This window comes from Pleurodeles waltl, chromosome 1_2 (assembly GCF_031143425.1).
Source record: "Pleurodeles waltl isolate 20211129_DDA chromosome 1_2, aPleWal1.hap1.20221129, whole genome shotgun sequence".
Classification (NCBI taxonomy): domain Eukaryota; kingdom Metazoa; phylum Chordata; class Amphibia; order Caudata; family Salamandridae; genus Pleurodeles; species Pleurodeles waltl.
Genome location: NC_090437.1, coordinates 518,154,956 through 518,173,495, shown reverse-complemented (window position 1 = coordinate 518,173,495; position 18,540 = coordinate 518,154,956).

Genomic DNA, 18,540 nt, shown 5'->3' with positions numbered 1-18,540 from the left:
TTTTTGAATAAGCTAGCTAAGGAACATGATATAAAAATAGTTAGAGGTTTCTTTGAGTCGACGCTTACATTTGGAACTTCTTATGCACATCGCAATAATCTGACTTGCTTATTATCACCTGTAGAGAAACGTCTTTTAGATCACACTGATGATAGACGCAAAGCATTGAAAGAAAGATTAGAAAGAGGGTTAGAGAAACGCACACATGCAAATAATTATGCTTACTCCGCGATCAAAACACAAGGCAAACTAGCTATAGATGCATTGCATGTAGGCAGGCTTTGTATATGTAGGCCAAAATCTGAGCAGGATAATTTGTTTGTGGGAACGAGTGAATGCAGACGTGTTTTTGTTCCAGAGTAAGTGGACATTTATGTTGAATGGACAGGACCCAGCGATCCCTGGGATCTATTACATCTGTGGACTTAATGCTTATTACCGTCTCCCTAAGGGATGGTATGGGACATGTTATTTGGGAATAGTCTTCCCAAAGATTTACCAGATTGATGACTTAAAACAAATACCTAAAACATCTGAATTACAACATGCTAGACAAAAACAAGAATCAGTGGCTGCTGTCATTGGTGATATATTTGGAGCTATAATCCCTTCAGTAGGGGTTATCTTGAATTCTATGAAGATTCAAAAGTTGTCTACTATTGTGGATAACATGCTGACAAATTTTACAGGGGCTATACCCCTGATAGATACTGAACTTGCTGCAGAAAGAGCTATGACTCTTCAAAATCGGCTTGCTTTAGACATTCTTTTAGTAAAGAGTGGAGGGGTCTGCAAGATGCTCAACGAGCGCCATTGTTGCTCGTTCATTCCGGGCAATAGTAAAAAGATTAGAGGTATGCTTACTAACCTAACTAGAGATCGTGCAGATTTGAAGGATCTGAAAGAACCTGGAGTTTGGGAGAAATTTGGAAAAGGAATTGCTAGAGTAGGGAGCTGGTTTACCAACATTTGGAATGGGGTACTTGCAAAAATGATGAAATTTGGGAGAGTTCACATAAGGGACAAGATGTTGAAATGCGCATTATGCGTAAAGTGAAAAATTAAAATCAAGGGTTAAAGGGAATGGTTGGTGTGATGACGAGCGTCATCAGAGGAGAGACTGAGAGAGCGTAGCTTACATAACCTATATTAAAATAAAACGCTTATATCAATGTGTAATGATGCTGCATAGAACATAATAATAATAGCGGTTTTGCTTAAACGTGCACCTGAATTGTGATCACGGTAAATGGCCACCAATGTATACACAAACTACTAATAATGAATAAAATGTTTATGTTATGTTTAATTGAGCTTATATCAATATTTATGTTATTGCATTTGTATTGAAAATCTCTATAGGCCTTAAGTTAGCGTGAGCTACGGGTTTTAGCTGCCCAGCTCTCATATTAAATGCATCTTTCTGTTTTTCCAGTAAACTGACTCGCAAAGGGCCATGACCCTGCAAATGTTCTTTTTCTTCAACTTGGAAGACAAATGTATCTATGTTGATTCCGTTCCCAAGCGCATATTTGGTGCCTTGGTTTAAAGGGTTGTGTGCGAATTGAAACAAATGTAGATTAATTAAATGTACAAGGTCACTTAGACCAATGGACAATGGATCTGCTGACCCAAAAGATGTGCCAAAGAGTGAAGTAACACCGGACGTGCCACCTCCGAAGACGTCAATTATGAAGACCAATCAAAGTGCTATGAATTAATGTGGGGTGACAATTGGGATTACCTAATGCTAAATTTGATAGGTTAAAGATAGTGGGGTATAGTAAATGTCCAATAGAATTTTGGGGGAATGTACTACGAAAAAGGGATAAAAACCCATGTCACAGAAGGGTAATTATAACTAGGTAGGGAATGCTATTGATTTTATCCAGAAACTCTGTCACTCGGTTTGGTGACTTTGAAATTTATTAAAACCATCCTCACCCATAGACTGCCCATTTTACACTTCTCCTCCTGAAGAGGAGAGTGTCCCTATGCCCGTTTAGTTGAGTTTAGGCTGATGGCATTTTGACTGATGTCCTGAAGACAAAGACTGATCCTGTGTGCTGACCTAATCCTTGGAGGGTAATTATGACAATGCAATTTGTAATTTGTCTGTTTGATTTTCCTTTCTAGGTACCAACTGCTCACTTTTGATAGAGACCATAGTTAGATGTTTTTCAAATTGGTGTTCTAAATTGTTTTGCATGAAGCCCAACATGCCAAGGCTAATTAGTGGTTAAAACAGGTGATCATCAAATTGACGTAAATAGACAAACGACTGACATTATGCTAAGTTGAACTGACGCGTATTTGACACTTTGCTGTATTCTGATCTATGTTTGTGCTGTGTTATGTTCTGATGTTTAATATTCTTGCCTTATTGAAATCTTACCAAAGTTGCCATATCGTAACTATGCTGTTGTGTTTCTTGGCTTTGAGGTTGACGCATTTAATTTTAGATTGTAACTAATAGGGAATAAACTTCATAAAATTCTATTAGAAGGTGTAGTTATTCATGGCTGAAAGGTCATAATTGCGTCGTCAATTTGATTAATGTCTTTGACCAAAGTGAAATATATTGTGATGATAAATATTGATGAAATTATTGATATATTGATTGACATATTGATCAGCTATCTCGTCCTACAATGTCTCTCAACTGGGTCAAAAGATTCATTGGCCTAAAACGAGTCCTAATGTGTAATAAATTAACATAAAGGGACACGTTAACACAAGTATTTTTGTTTTTACTTTATCATTCCTTTAGTGTTGCCTGGGGTGACAGCAAATGTTACATTCCAGCTTTATCAGTTCTTGCAAATGCTATTCTAAATTCCTTTAACAGTAGCCTTTGTTTATCTGACTGCTGTGTTTTCACAGCCTACCATATTTAGTTCCTGAAATCTGTTTCAGGACAGGATCTTTAATGAGCTTTGGCCAGGAAAATAATCAAACTTTATTGTGTTTAATTTGCAGCACTATCGTAGCAGAAATTGTATTTAAAAACAGAAGGGGATATAATATGGGTGTTTGTAATAAGTGTTATATATGGTAACTGTTCTTCCTAGCCTTCTATCTTTGCTTTTTTTCTTTCTTTCTTTCCATTTACTTTCATTGCTTCCTTCTTTTTCTCCTTCTTTCTTTCTTTTGCCTTCTCTCTTTTTTTCTTCTTTGCCTCCTTTCTTTTCTTTTTTGCTTCATTTTCTTTTTGCCTTCATTCTTTCATTTTTTCCATTCTTTTTTCTTGCTTTTTTCATTTTTCTTTCGTTCTCTCTTTCCTTCCCTCTTTTTTCTTTTTTGCCTTCTTTCTCTTTTCCGTTTCTTCTTTCTTTTCTTTTTGCCTTTTCTTTCCTTTTTTCTTTTTTGCCTTCTTTCATCTTTTATTTCCTTCTTTCTTTATTAGCTGCCATCTTCCATTCTTTATTTCCTTCAGTCCTCTTATTTCTTAGTTCCTTTTTTATTTTTGCCATCTTCCACTTCTTCTTGCCTTCCTTATTTCCTTCTTTCTTTATACTATCATTTTTTCTTTCTCTCATTGTTGCTTTTTAGCCTTATTTCTTGTCTTCATTTTTTTTAATTTTCTTTCCTTCTTTGTTTCCTTCTTTATTGCAATCATTCTTTTTTCTTTCTTTCCTTCTTTCTTTTTTCTTTCCCTCTACCTTTTACTTTTCTACTTTCTTCTTTTTAGGGTAGAGCGCAAGCGCTGTGGCCCCCGTTGTAATCTCTCTGTGATCTTTTAACCACGCCCATCAATTTTGTTGGTTTGTGGGCTTGCCTTTTAAAATTTGCTTGATTTCATTTGTGAAAGACATGAATTCGTCATGCCTTTTCCGGTGTTTAGACCTCCTCAACAGCACCAGTAAAATATTGAAAACATATGAGGCTCCATGTTTTCCGCCTGGCTTGTGAACTACTTTTTCTTTTTATTTCCTAGGCAGCGCGATCTCGCTGGGCAGTAGTCAAGCACTTTACATGATATCAACCCTGTTACGTAGATAATTGCATAACTGCTGATACGTTTGACTGCAAGCGAACCTTTTGATTCCTTTTGTATGCTCCTTCACGCTCATTGTCATGGTGCAGCGCTTCAAATCGGCAAGCTATGTAAAACTGTACTACTTTTAATTTACAATTTATGTGGCAAGAAAAGTCTGGTCAGGACTTTACAACGCTAACTGCTCTAAGTTGAACAAATGTGAGACCCATTGCATTGCAAATGCTTGTTTGGTTTTGCCCTTTTCTTTTTTCTTTTCTTTTCTTTCAGTTTTCTTTTCTTCTTTCTTTCTTGCACTCCTCCTTTCCATCTCTTTTCGCTCTTTCTTTCTTTTTTTCTCACTGAATTACTTCATGGTGAATTACGACATACTGCCCTTTCACAATGAGCACATGCACACACAGCATAGTTCCCTTCAGTGCCAGCGAGTACTATGGTAAGGTGTACTTTTTTAGCCAATGTTTGTTTTCATATGGTTTGGACCAGTTTTGCCATAACTCACCACTGGGGGCTGCGAGGACAACAAACACACAAATTGTACATTTTTGACAAAGGAAAAAATTAATATTTTAAATCTTGAGACCTGTAACCAGGTTTCTTTTCATACAAACTGGTGAGGGTCCATACAAATTAAGATCGATGTTTTCGGTTTCCCTTATGAAACTGATAGAATGTCTATGGCACTCATTACAAGCCTGGCGGTCGGTGATAAAGCGGCGGTAACACCACCAACAGGCTGGCGGTAAATAAAATTGAATCATGACCACGGCGGAAACCACTAACACAAACAGCCACTTTAACACACCAACCACCATGGCGGTAGCAACAAACACCGCTGCGGAAACCGCCAACAGCCAGGCGGAAGACAGTCTACTGGCCACTGCATTACAACAAGCCTATCCACCACCTTTTCTGGGGCGGTACCAATCCCATCAAAAGCACGGCAGAAACAGTACTCTGAAGGGAAACGACTCACCTCTCGACACTCAAGGAAGAACCACGACGCCATGGAGCACGAGCTGCACTTTTTCCCAATGCAGGTATACCTTTTCATACACCAGGAACAGGAACGCCGGCGAAGACGACTACGGTGAGTACTGCACCTAACACACAAGGGAGGGGAGGAGGAAAGAGAGAGTGACACACACACACCCACCCCCACATCCAACACCATACACACAAACAGATGCAACAACATTACATATACACACTGTAACCCTCAGGAATAACATAAGGACAAAAGGAATGGAGTAAAATGAGTGTAATGGTACAGTTTATGTAAATACGTACTTAAATCAATAAATACTATGTACAATATATACAATATATACAAAAGGAGGGACAATGCCCGCTCCAAAATGTCTGTGGCCCACTGGACCCAAACACATAGGCCAAGGCCACACTTGACTCCTGCCTCAATACGGAGAGAACACTGCAGGGGCATCAGGTTGAAAACACACAGGCACCTCAGGGGAACGCGGAATGGGGGGGGCATCTCAGCTGGAAGATGGTACAATGCCACTGGCCGGGAGGGGGCTCCATGCCCACCGCTTGGTCCTGGGGAGTGCAAAGCCACAGTCTCTCAAGCAGGTGGTTTGCCCACTGCTTGGTCCTGGGGAGTGCAAGGCCACAGTCTCTCAAGTGGGTGGTTTGCCCACTGCTTGGTCCTGGGGAGTGCAAGGCCACAGTCTCTCAAGTGGTTAGTTTGCCCACTGCTTGGTCCTGGGGAGTGCAAGGCCACAGTCTCTCAAGTGGGTTGTTTTTCCACTGCTTGGTCCTGGGGAGTGCAAGGCCACAGTCTCTCAAGTGGATGTTTTCTTCCACTGGTTCTGGAGGGGGGCTTGTGCCCAGTGTGCTTCATCCTGGCAAGGAGGGGCTGAGTGGATGGCTTCTTCCACTGGTTCCGGAGGGGGTCTTGTGCCCAGTGTGCTTTATCCTGGATGGGGCAAGGTCACAGTCTCTCACCTGTGTGTCACACCGGCAGGTGTTGCGGGGGCCATGATGCACTGCAGCCCATGTAGTCACCACTACACAGTGCTCGTTGGCGGTGACGGCTGTTCAGTGGATGCCAGTTGCGCTGCAGGTGGCGCTGCTGGCAGTGGTGGTGGTAGCCTCCAGGCCTTTACCTGCAGCCTCAGACGGCTGCCCACTGGGGCTGCTGCTGCAGGCAGTGGTGCTGCTGGTGGCGGTGCATGTGGCGGTGCTGGCCGCGGTGCAGGTAGCGGTGCTGGCAGTGGTGGTGGTAGCCTCCAGGCCTTCACATGCAGCCTTGGACGGCTGCCCACTGGGGCTACTGCTGCTGGCAGTGGTGCTGCTGGCAGTGGTGCATGTGGCAGTGCTGGCGGCGATGCAGGTGGCGGTGGTTGCCGCATTGCAGGTGGCGGTGCTGATAGTGGTGGTGGTAGCCTTGGTAGGCGGCGGACCCTTCTTGGCCTTGGCAGGTAGTGCTGGCACACTGGCTGGGCTGACAGGTGCCTCCTTGGAGCCTCTCACACCTGCAGTAGCTGCAGAAACCACAGTGGCTGTGGACTTGGTGGCTGAGGTGCTGGGCTGGGTTCTGGCCACCCTGACCTGAAGTGAAGGACAGGGGTGGGAGGGGTGGGGAATAGGTCAATGTTGGCGAGGAAAAGCTTTTTAGGGACACTGGGGCGGGAAGAGGGTGAAGGGTTTGGAGTGGAGGAAGAGGGAGTGGTTGTAGGAGGTGTCAGTCTGCTGTGTTTGGGTGCAGGTGCATGGGCTGGATGCTGTTGTGAGGTGGATGGCTGTTGGGTGTCTGTGTGCCTGCATTTGTGTACTTTGGGAGGAGGGGTCACAGACACAGTAGGAGAGGACACAGGGGATGTGTGCATGGATGTGAGGGTGGTGACTGCCAGTGAGGGCTGTGTAGTGATAGGTGTGCTGGGGATGGAGGTAGTGGATGAGGATGTAGTGCATGCAGGTGTGAGTGGAGACGCTACTGGGAGGAAGGTGGACGATGAGGAGGAGGGGGACACAGTGGAGGCAGTGGATGTTGGTGTGTCTGTATGTGGATGGTACTTGTGTGAGTGCCTGTGAGATGAAGTGTGGTGCTTGTGGTTGCCTGAGGCACTTCTGTGTGTTGATTTGGGTAATTGCTGGTCTGAAGGTGTGCTTGGGATAGGCTGGGGTTGAGGGGATTGGGACTGGGTAGAGGAAGTTGGAGGGGGGAGGCTGGAGACAGGGACAATGGCTATCATCAGTACCTTGGCCAGAGCCTGGAATGCTCTCTGTTGGGCTGCCACGCCAGAGAGAAGGCCCTCCAGGTATGCATTTGTTTGTTGCAAATACCCTGATACAGCCTGGATGGCATTCAGTATGGTTGACAGAGAGGGATCTCAGGAGGTCAATAGCCTCCTCACTGAGGGCAGCAGGGCTGACTGGGGCAGGGCCTGAGGTGCCTGGGGCGAAGGAGATGCCCACCCTCCTGAGTGAGCGGGCACGGGAAACATGCTGAGGGGCTGCTGGGAGGGCGGTGCTGGTACGGGGGTGGTGGCTGTACCTGTAGTTGGGGTGGCCACAGAGGTGTACGCCACCACCAGGGAACTGCCATCAGAGGAGGTGTCGCTGTTGGTACTGTCCCCTTCTGTCTCCGTCGTGGTGCTCCCCTTGCCCTCCGTCCCACTGGTGCCCTTACCGTTGGTGGATTCGGCCTCCAGGCCCATGTGGGATGCAGCTCCCTCCGTTGCCTCTGTTCCTCCGCCAGATGATGCTAATGCACACAAGGACAGAGTGACAAAACAAAAAGGGGGGGAGAGACAGAGGATACAGTTGGTCAATGCCAGCAACAACACTACTGTTGGTGTACACAACTCACAGGGAACAGCCCTATGCACTAGGCCATCCACTACCAGTTACAATGCCCAGGTCTAGAAGCCCACTAACATTATTGGTGTTGGAGTGCATCTGAGCTTGCCCATTATTGAACATACCCTGCCATGATCGTCCTGGCCTAGGGGCACCCACAGCCCACATCCCCCACCCAGGTAATACCCTAACGCGTGCAAAGTCAAAATTCAGAATCTGTACTCACCCCCTTGTGGCTGCTGTGATGCCTTCAAGCGCCCATCCAACGCCGGATAGGCCACCGCCAGGATGTGGAACATCAAGGGGGTCAGGGTATGACAGGCAACCCTTCTTCATTGGGAGGCCAGCCCCAGCTGGGCCTCCACCATCTTCCTTGCCCAGCGGCACAGGTCCTCCCACCGTTTGCGGCAGGGGGTGCTCTGCCTGTCAAAGACCCCCAGGGTCGACATCTCCTTGGCGATGCTGGTCCACATAGTATTCCCCCAGGTGGAGGATTTGGCTACAGTGAAAGCTGACTTTTATGCCCTGGGACATATCCCCAACATCATTGGTGCCATTGACTCACTTCGGAGGAGTTGGAGAGACTGATGGATGGGGTCCTATCCCAGTACACGTTACTCTACAGTCCTCCAGAAAAACAGGTGAGTACACTGTGAGCATGATGCGTGGGCATGAATGTATGGAGTGCTGTGTGTGTAAGCCACATGTGGGGGGCTGAGGCATCCTGGCCAGAGTGCTGCATGTATGGTGGTCAATGTATGTGCATCAGGGGATGGGAGGGACATGGTGGGCCATGAGTATCACGGTCCGGACGGTTATCTAATTCCCTTTTCTGCTGTATTTATCCTGCAGGTCAGTGCCCATCAGAAAAAGGGTATTTGGCGTGCCATCGCCAAGGAGGTGCAGACCCTGGGAGTCTTTGACAGGCAGAGCACCCACTGGCCCCCGGGCAAGGAAGATGGCGAAGGCTCAGCTGGGGCTGGCCTCCCAACGAGGAAGGGATGCCTGTCGTATCCTGACCCCCCTGATGTTACGCATCCTGGTGGTGGCCTATCTAGAGTTGGATGGGCACTTGAGGGCATCACAGCAGCCACAAGGGGGTGAGTACAAATTCAGAAGAATTACTTTGCACATGTTAAGGTTTTACATGGGTGGGGTTGTGGACAGTGGGTGCCCCTAGGCCAGGGCAAACATGCCAGGGTAGGTCCCTTGTTGGGCAGGCTCTGAAACACTCCAACCCCAATAGTGTTAGTGGGCATCTACTACTGGTCAGGGCCCTGTTGGTTCAGGTGTGCAGCTCATTGGCGTTAGGCATTGTACCCCATGGGCTGGTGACCAGCATTCTAACTGGTAGTGCATGGCCTACTGCATAGGGCTGTTCCCTGTGAGTTGTGTACGTCAACTGTAGTGTTGTTGCTGGCATTGACCAAGTGTATCCTCTGTCTCTCCCCCCCTTTTTATTTTGTCACCCTGTCCTTGTGTGCATCAGCATCATCTGGCAGAGGAGCAGAGACAATGGCGACGGAAGGAGCTGCATTCCACATGGGCCTGGAGGCCGAATCCACCGACAGTGAGGGCACCAGTGGGACGGAGGGTGAGGGGAACAGGAGGGGACACCACAGACAGCGACTCTTCCTCTGATGGAAGCTCCCTGGCAGTGGCGGACACCTCTGTGCCCACCCCAACAACAGGTACATCAGCCAACCCCCCCACCAGCACCGCCCTCCCAGCAGCTCCTCAGCGTGTTTCCCGTGCCCGCTCACCCAGGAGGGTGGGCATCTCCTCCACCCCAGGCACCTCAGGCCCTTCACCAGTCAGCCCTGCTGCCTTCAGTGAGGAGGATATTGACCTCCTGAGATCCCTCACTATTGGGCAGTCAACCATTCTGAATGCCATCCAGGGTGTTGAGAGACATTTCCAACATACAAATGCATACCTGGATGGCATTCACTCTGGCGTGGTGGCCCAACAGAGAGCATTTCAGGCTCTGGCCTCTGCACTGATGGCAGCCATTGTCCCTGTCTCCAGCCTCCCCCCTCCAACTTCCTCTTCATCTTCCCAGTCCCAATCCCCTCAACCCCAACCTATCCCAAGCACACCTTCAGACCAGCATTCACCCAAATCAACACACAGAAGTGCCTCAGGCAACCACAAGCACCACACTTCATCTCACAGAACTCACACAAGTACCTCTCCCACTGTGTCTGTGACCCCTCCTCCCAAAGTACACAAACACAAGCACACACACCCAACAGCCATCCACCTCACAATAGCACCCAGCCCATGCACCTGCACCCAAACGCAGCCAAAAGACACCTCCTACAAACACTCCTTCTTCATCTACTACCAAACCTTCTCTCTCTTCCCGCCCCAGTGTCCCTAAGGAGCTTTTCCTGGCAAACATTGACCTCTTCCTTCCCCTCCCCCCCCCCCCCTGTCCTTCCCCTTGGGCCAGGGTGGCCAAAACCCAGTCCAGCACCTCAGCCACCAAGTCCATGTCCCCTGTGGTTCTTGCAGCTCTTAGAGGCTCAACGTGGGCACCCGTCAGACCAGCCAGTGTGACACCAACCCCTGCCAAGGCCAAAACCATTCTGCCACCTGGCAATGTGAAGAAGGGGATAGCATCCAGCAAGGGGAAGGAGCCACAACCACCCAGCAAGGCCACCTCAAAGACTCCAGCTGCCACTCCCAAGGTGACACCACCATCTGCCAAGGTCAGGAAGGGGCCCAAAACACCAGCCATGGCACTTCAGCCAGCCGAGCCTGCAGATGAAGGCCTGGTGGCTACCTGCACAACTGCCAGCACCGCCACCTGCACCGCGGCCAGCACCACCAGCAGCCCCGCCCCTAGCACAACCGCAAGCAATGCCACCTGCACCACGGCCAGCACTGCCAGCTGCCCCGCCGCTAGCAGTGCCGCTAGCACCACCGCAAGCACCGCCGCAAGCACCACTACTGTCAGCAGCAGCAGCCCCAGTGGGCAGCCGTCCGAGGCTGCAGGAGAAGGGCTGGAGCCCCCCCCCCACCACTGGCAGCACCGGCACCTGCACCGCGGGCAGCACCGCCACCTGAACCGCCCCAAGCAACGCCGCAAGCACCGCCACCTGCACCGCTGACAGTAGCACCACTGGAAGAAGCAGCAGCCCCAGTGGGCAGCCGTCCGAGGCTGCCGGAGAGGGGCTGGATCGTCCCTTCACCACTGGCAGCACCCCTACCAGCACCGGCACTACCACCACTGTGCAGCCAAAGCCGCCGCCGGATAGACTGCAGCCCTGCCTCCATGGACTATCATGCATCCTGGCCACTGCAAATCTCATGGCTCTGACACCCAGGTGAGTGACTGTGACCTGGCACCCCCACATGCTGCATCACTGGGCAAAAAGCACCCTCCAGAACCAATGGAATAAGGCATCCACTCACCCCCTTCTTGCCAGGATGAAGCACACTGGGCACAAGGCCCCCTCCAAAACCAGTGGCAAAAGGCATCCACTTGAGAGACTGGGGCTGTGCACTCCCCAGGACCAAGCAGTGGGCAAGTCACCCACTTGAGAGACTGTGGCCTTGCACTCCCCAGGACCAAGCAGTGGGCAAACCACTGACTTGAGAGACTGTGGCTTTGCACTCCCCAGGACAAAGCAGTGGGCAGACCACCCACTAGAGAGACTATGGCCCTCATTCTGACCTCGGCGGTCTTTTCGCAAGACCGCCGAGTTACCGCCGCGGTGAAGACCGCCGACCACGGCGGTATGCCGCTGTGCGCATTCCGACCGCTGGGAGCGTTCTGCCGGGAAACCGCCGGCAGCCAGACTGGCGGTCGGCGGGAAAGTGGAGACTGGTCAACCTCCACCGCCACGCCAGCAGAACACCGCCCCCAGAATTACGACCCACATTTCTGTGTGGCGGTCTTCTGTTGGCGGTGTGCAGTCGGCGGTCACGTCCCTATGGCTCCCGTCGCCTCCCGGAGGACCAACGCACAAGGTAAGTTGATCGTCCGTGAGGGGAGGGGGTGGGGGGGTGTTGTGTGATGTGTGCGTGCATGGGGGTGTGCAGATGTGCATGTTGGGGTGCGTGCATGTCAGGGTGCGTGTATGTGCATTTCGGGGTGGGGGTGGGGAGGGGGTTCGTACCAACTCTGGGGGTGGCAGGGGGTGGAGGGGGTGGGGGGAGGACTCGGGGGGGGCAGTGGGGGGCGGGGGGGACCCCTATCAGTGCCAGGGAAGGAATTCCCGGGCCCCGATAGTGCCTACCGCCATGGTTCGCATGGCGGTTCCCGACCGCCAGAAACCGCGGCGGTAAGCAGGGTCATGATACGGGTGGCGGTCTTGGGGCGACCGCCGGGCCGGAGTGCGCAAACTCCAGCCCGTCAGTCATGACCGCCGTGGCAGTCGGAGTGGGGAAGTGGCGGTCGATCGCGGCGGTGACCGCCGCGGTCAGAATGCCATTTTTTGGACCGCTGGTCTGTTCGCGGTCCGACCGCCGCCTCTCCGCCGACCGCCAAGGTCAGAATGAGGGCCTATGTCTTTGCACTCCCCAGGACCAAGCAGTGGGCAAACCACCCAGTTGAGAGACTTGAGAGACTGTAACTTTGCACTCCCCAGGACCAAGCAGTGGGCAACCAACCCACTTGAGAGACTTGAGAGACTGTGGCCTTGCACTCCTCAGGACATCTCTGTGGGCATGGAGCCCCCTCCAGGAGCAGTGGCGTTGTCCCATCTTCCGGCTGAGGTGCCCCCCTTCCCCATCCCCCTGAGGTGCCTGTGTGTTTTTGACCTGATGCCCCTGCAGTGTTCTCTCCGTATTGAGGCAGGAGTCAAGTGTGGGCTTGGCCTATGAGTTTTGGCCCAGCGGGCGCGGACATTTTGAGTGGACAATGAACCGCCTTATGTACATATTGTATATTTTTGTAAATACTGTTTTTCAAATTATAACGTATAACTGACTATTTTGAATATAACACTAATTTGACTCAATTCCTTTTGTCCTCGCGTTCTTCCAGAGGGTTACGGGGTGTATATGTAATATTGATGCATGTGTTTGTGTGTATGGTGTTGGGGGTGAGGGTGGGGGTGGGGGTATTGCATGTTGTGTGTGTGTGTCACTCTCTTTTTCCTCCCCTCCCCCTGTGTGCTAGGTGCAGTACTCACCGTGGTCGTCGTCACCGCCGCCGTTCGTACTCCTGGTATATAAGAAGATACAACAGCATGGGGAGGACCTGCAGCTTGGGCTCCGTGGCATCCGGGTTCTTCATTGAGTGTCGAGCGGTGAGTGGTTTCTCTTCCAAGTACTGTTTTCGCTGTGCTTTTAATGGTGTTGGTACCGGCTTGCGGATGGGCGGGTTGTAATGGGGTGGGCGGTACATTGCATTTCGCCTGTCTGTTGCCGGTTACCGCTGCGGTGTTTGTTGCTACCGCCGTGGCGGTTGAAGTGTTATAGTGGCTGTATGTGTTGGCAGTTTCCGATGTGGTCGTGATTCCATTTCTTTTACAGCTGGCCTATTGGCGTTATTATCGCCGCTTTAACACCAACTGCCAGGGTTGTAATGAGGGCCATAGTGCCTAACACCGAGAACTATTAGCAGGAAGCATAGAGGCCCTTGTTTGGAATTGCCACAGAAAAGCTATAGGTATTTGCTCATTTTTTTTTTACACTCCTTGGGCACATTCATATTACAGAAGGTATCACATCCCCCAATACGTTCCTTTCTTTAAAGCAGATCACTTGGGCACACATTTTACAAATGAACAAGCTCAAGAGAGCAGTCTCTTCTTTGTGTTGGCACGTATGACCTTCATATGTAAACTTACAAGGGGACGCGAATAGACCAATGAACCGTTTGACTGCACTTAAGATGTTCCCACCATATACCCAGCATATGCAGATCAATAATCAATAGCAATCAATAACATTAATAATCAATTTGAGTCAGTAATTGTCACACACCATGACCTCGCAGTCATGAATAAACATACCTTTATGTAAAAGTTAGAATATTTATTTCCCTATTTCAACAATGCTAATGTGATGTAGGTTAATCTCAACATCTATTGAGAAACATGCAGAAACAACACTGGCTGACCAAAGTGACAAAAGAATCACAATCTAATCAAGGCTTGAGCTAATATACATTCTAAAATAACAGTACAAATTATTAGCAAGAAGAACTGCGCAAACGATATTACCTACATTTAGATTCAGCAAAGAAAAGACATCAGCTGTTATTACAAATGGCAAACATCATCAGCGAGCTCCCTAATTAACATTAGATTAGAATTAGCATATTGTTCTTCATGTAAAACAATTTAGTCAACACAAATTTGGAAAACATCTAACTATGGCTCTGTCAAAATATCAGTTGGTGCCTAGAAACAAACGCAAATAGACATAGCAAACAATATCATAGTCAATATGCCTATCCTCAGTTGGATCACCAAGCTGTGACAGTCTTCGTCCATAGGACATCAGTTTGGTCAGCAAGGCATCAAGATTCAGCATCAAAGTTCGGAAAAGGCAATGTCTTTAAGCAGTAAAGTTAAGCATGTCTCTTCTCAAGACGGTCAAGAAAATAAAGGCAGTATCTCCTCTCTGTGCAGTTTGGCTAAGTTAGATTTCCTAAAACTACTTCCCAAGTCCCTATTGGTCAAGGGATCGCATGTTCACACTTTGTCCAGTAAAACTAAAACTTCAAATCTACATTTCTACTAGTACATGGTTCACATGTCGATGAGTGGCTCCTTTCGTACTGTTCTCATCATCGGGCTCGTCAGGTAACAATATTGTAGCAGCTTATACTACAATCAGAGTCTCCATTGTATTCTCCTGAGAAAGTCAGTCTTACACACATTACATAAAACAATATTGCATTGGGTAGTACAGCGTCTTCTAGCAAGCAGTTCTCAGGAGAATGACTTTCAGCTACAAGCACATGGACGGTACATTGGAATATCACAATTTAATTCTCTAAGCAGACATTTTATTAAACGCCTAAGAAATGCAGCTTGACATGAGGCCGTGCAACTAGGCCAAGAATTCCGCTAAGTTAAGGCATATATTTAATAAAGCTAATACATAATGCATAACTTTTAATATGACATATTACTACACTAATCAAACATAAACTCAACATTTCATATTAATAAGCCATTTATAAATACACTTTGTGAACATTGATGGCCACTCACGTGGTCACACTTTTAAATGTGTGCATTATTTTCTTTTATATTATTACATTTTCTAAGCAAATTTATCACTCAGAATACATAAATATTCATTAGTAAATTCAATACTAAAACAGCGTTAACACTTGCCTGAGAACGTGCCCCATGCAAACGAGGGAGCACATTTGCTACTATAGCCATGGAATATTACTATTTGGAAGCTTTAAGACTGTGGGTTTACAGAATAACACCACCTATGAAGCAAGAAAGCCCTTATTGAGGGTGCCACTTGAAAGGTGTCAGAGGGTCTCGGTGATCCATTCAGGCACGTGCTGCAGGATGCAGGCAGGTGCAGTTACACTCTGCATGTTCTTGCAGTAGTGATCCCTATTCCCTCTTTCATCTCAGGCCAGTTCCTCTGCATTGAAATGCTGACCCACAGTTTGAACCTGCCAGTTCATCTTTAAATGCTGTAGTGTCCACAGATCAGGTGGAAGGCTACCGGCTACACCGGTATATGATTGTTTTTTTCAAAATGAGCATCAATGAACTGTTCTGCTCTGTGTGTACGCAATGATGTCATTTCACAGAGCAAACCGGTCCAGTGCACCCAATATGTAACTTGGGGGCATATTTAGATTTTGTTTGGGCTGGATTTGCATCATTACCTTTTAAGCAAATCCGGCGCAAACTTAGCTCCATATTAATATTTTGACGCTAGACCCGTCTAGCGTCAAAATATTGGCGCTAACGTAATTTTTTTCATGCGGAAAACTACCTTCCGCCAATAAGATGCAAAGTAGGTGTTTAAAGGCAAAAAATGACTCTAAGGCCTTTGCGCCTTAATTGTACTCCCAGGCAAAAATCACACACAGGAGGAGGAGGGCCTTAAATAATGGGGCTAAGCCTGTTTAGCACCATTATTTAACACCTGGGTCAGGGTAGGCATTAGGGGACCCCTGGGCCATTTTCCATGGTCAGAGGCCATGGAAACAGCCCATAGGTGCCCTTCCCTGCATCCAGGGACAGCCCCACCCACACCTAGAGGACAACTAAGGATGGGGGACCCATACCAGACAAGTCTAGGTAAGTTTTTAGTTTTATTTTTTTAAAGTGCCATAGGGGGCCTAACTTGGGCCCTCCGACATGGCACTATGGCCTTTGGGGAGGGGGGCATTATTTCTGTCTTTACCAAGACAGGAGTCATGTCCACAGGGGTTGTGGGTCAGAAAATGACGCTAGTCAGGTTAGAGTCATTTTTCTGATTCTAATCTGACTAGCACCATTCTTTGACACACAACCTCTTGTTTCCCCTACGCCTCCGCCAGCCGGTTAGCGTAATTTATTTTGGCGCTAATCGGGGCTTTACCGTGGGCTAGCATAATTCCTTAAATATGACGCCTGGCTGGCATGCAGGAATGGCTCTAGCAGGCGGTAAGCTTCTTGCCACAAACCTGCGCTAACGCAGGTTTGAGTCAAAAAGTATAAATCAGGGCCTTGATGTCTACTTTGAAACCCAGTTATTCGCTGCTCTGAACAAACAGCTTTCAGTGGAAAGCTGAGCCATAATGCTGTGATCTGGTGGAAAGTGATGTGTTGCATCCCCTGTTCCTTGCGAATTTTATGTGGCACTCTTGCTCCACTTCTAGGGGTCTACACAGAGCTATGGTGGCAGGGAAACAAAGTTCACTCTGACAAGCAGCCCTCACAGAGCTGCTGTCGGCGCAGAAATGGCTCTTCCTCTCATATAATGCACTTTTTGGGGTACAGAGCAGGAGGGAAAATACAGAAAGGGAAGTGGACTGGCGAAGGTATAGGGGAGCGGTAGACCTAGTATTTGTTTTTTGATTGTGAAGAATGGTGGCATAGGGATGAAAAATGGAAGGTACTTTTGTGGGCAGAGAACGGGAGAGTTCTCCTGAGGAAGGTGAAGGAAGATGGAAAGACACAGTATTTTGGGGATGAAAAACAGAGGTTTCTGGTGAGAATGGTGGGAAGGAGATGCCAGGTATTTTAGGTGGAGTTAGGCCTGGGACGGCAGGGTTAGCTTGAGGGTAATAGGAAGGGTGAAAGATGTCAGGTACATTTATGGAGGCCCGACGAAGGTCAGGACTAGTTATGGATAGCTGACTTCAGGCCATATTTATACTTTTTGATGCAAAACTGCGCCGAATCAGTTTTGCTTCAAAAAGTTCAATGCCGACTAATGATATTTCTTTGCGCCACCTGGGTGTCAAATTTATACTTTGACGCTCCGTGGTGCAAACCACATGGTAGAGTCATTTTTTTTTACTCTAACCATTGCGTCACGTCGTAAAGCAAAATGACGTTGACGCGGCGAAAATGACTTTAATCCTGTTCACGCTGTTGCAAACCGGATAGGCACCATATTTCCCCGCAATTGCGTCAAAAAGTGCAAACACAGCAAAATGTGCTAAGGAGCCCCAAAATGGATCCCAGAAGCCAGGAGAGACCCCAGGAAGACCCCAATCGACCAGAACCCAGCCAGGAGGACCCAGACAAGAACCGGGAGATGGAGAAAAAGAAAAGGAAGTGTTGTTTCAGTGCAGAGGAGCAGGATATACTGGTGAAAGAGGTGACGGAACATCAGCATCAACTTTTTGTCACCTTAAAATTGCCAATTGGGAGGAGAAAGGCAATTTGGCAACAAATTATGGACAAGAAAAAACAGTGTGGCAGAAGTACGGAGAACAGTCACTGAGTGCAAGAAACGCTGGCATCACTGCAAGCGCAGGACCAAGGAAAAGATGGCAAGCAACAAGAAGGAAGCACTACAGACTGGAGGTGGGAGTCCAGCACCACAGGAGGCCCTGGACCAGATGGAGGAGATGGTGTAAATCCTGTCAAATGCTCATGTCTATAGCGCAATAAACATAAGGTATTGTTACTTCCATTATGAAGTGCACAGCAGTAATGTCATACCCATGCAGCACATTATAGGGTCCACCCCGTGCCTGTGTTACAATAGTTGCAATGCCACCTTGCAGCATCCCAACTGTCATACTGCTAAGACAACAACATTGAGTTAACAGTGATAAGAGGAAATGGGACACTGCCAGGCCCATCAGTGCAATCCAATGTAGCACACATTCCCCAACATCAACATTACACACTACCAATGCTGACGCCTGTATTGTGCCATGCCAATGCTATACATAGTATGTGCTTGGTCTCAGCAACATATAGGTGTATGTGAAATATCAGAGACTAGGTCAGTCTGATAATATTAAGTGTGGTGCAAGTGGCATCAGAACACCCACAGCCATTGCAAGGCCTCACCATGCTAATGGAAGTAGACGGAGGGTGGAGTAGAACAAGAAGGTGGCAACATACAATTTGAACAGAACCTACACCTAGAGGATATGACGCAGACAATTCCCCAAACTGCTCACACTACTTGTGACATGCAGGTGGGGCATAGGCCTGGGAGAATGCTAATATTAATGACAGGAACAATGAACAGGAACCAAGATTACAATGTCTTACTAATAGGAAGTCAGTAACATCACATTACAACTGCCACAACACAGACACACTATTTGTACA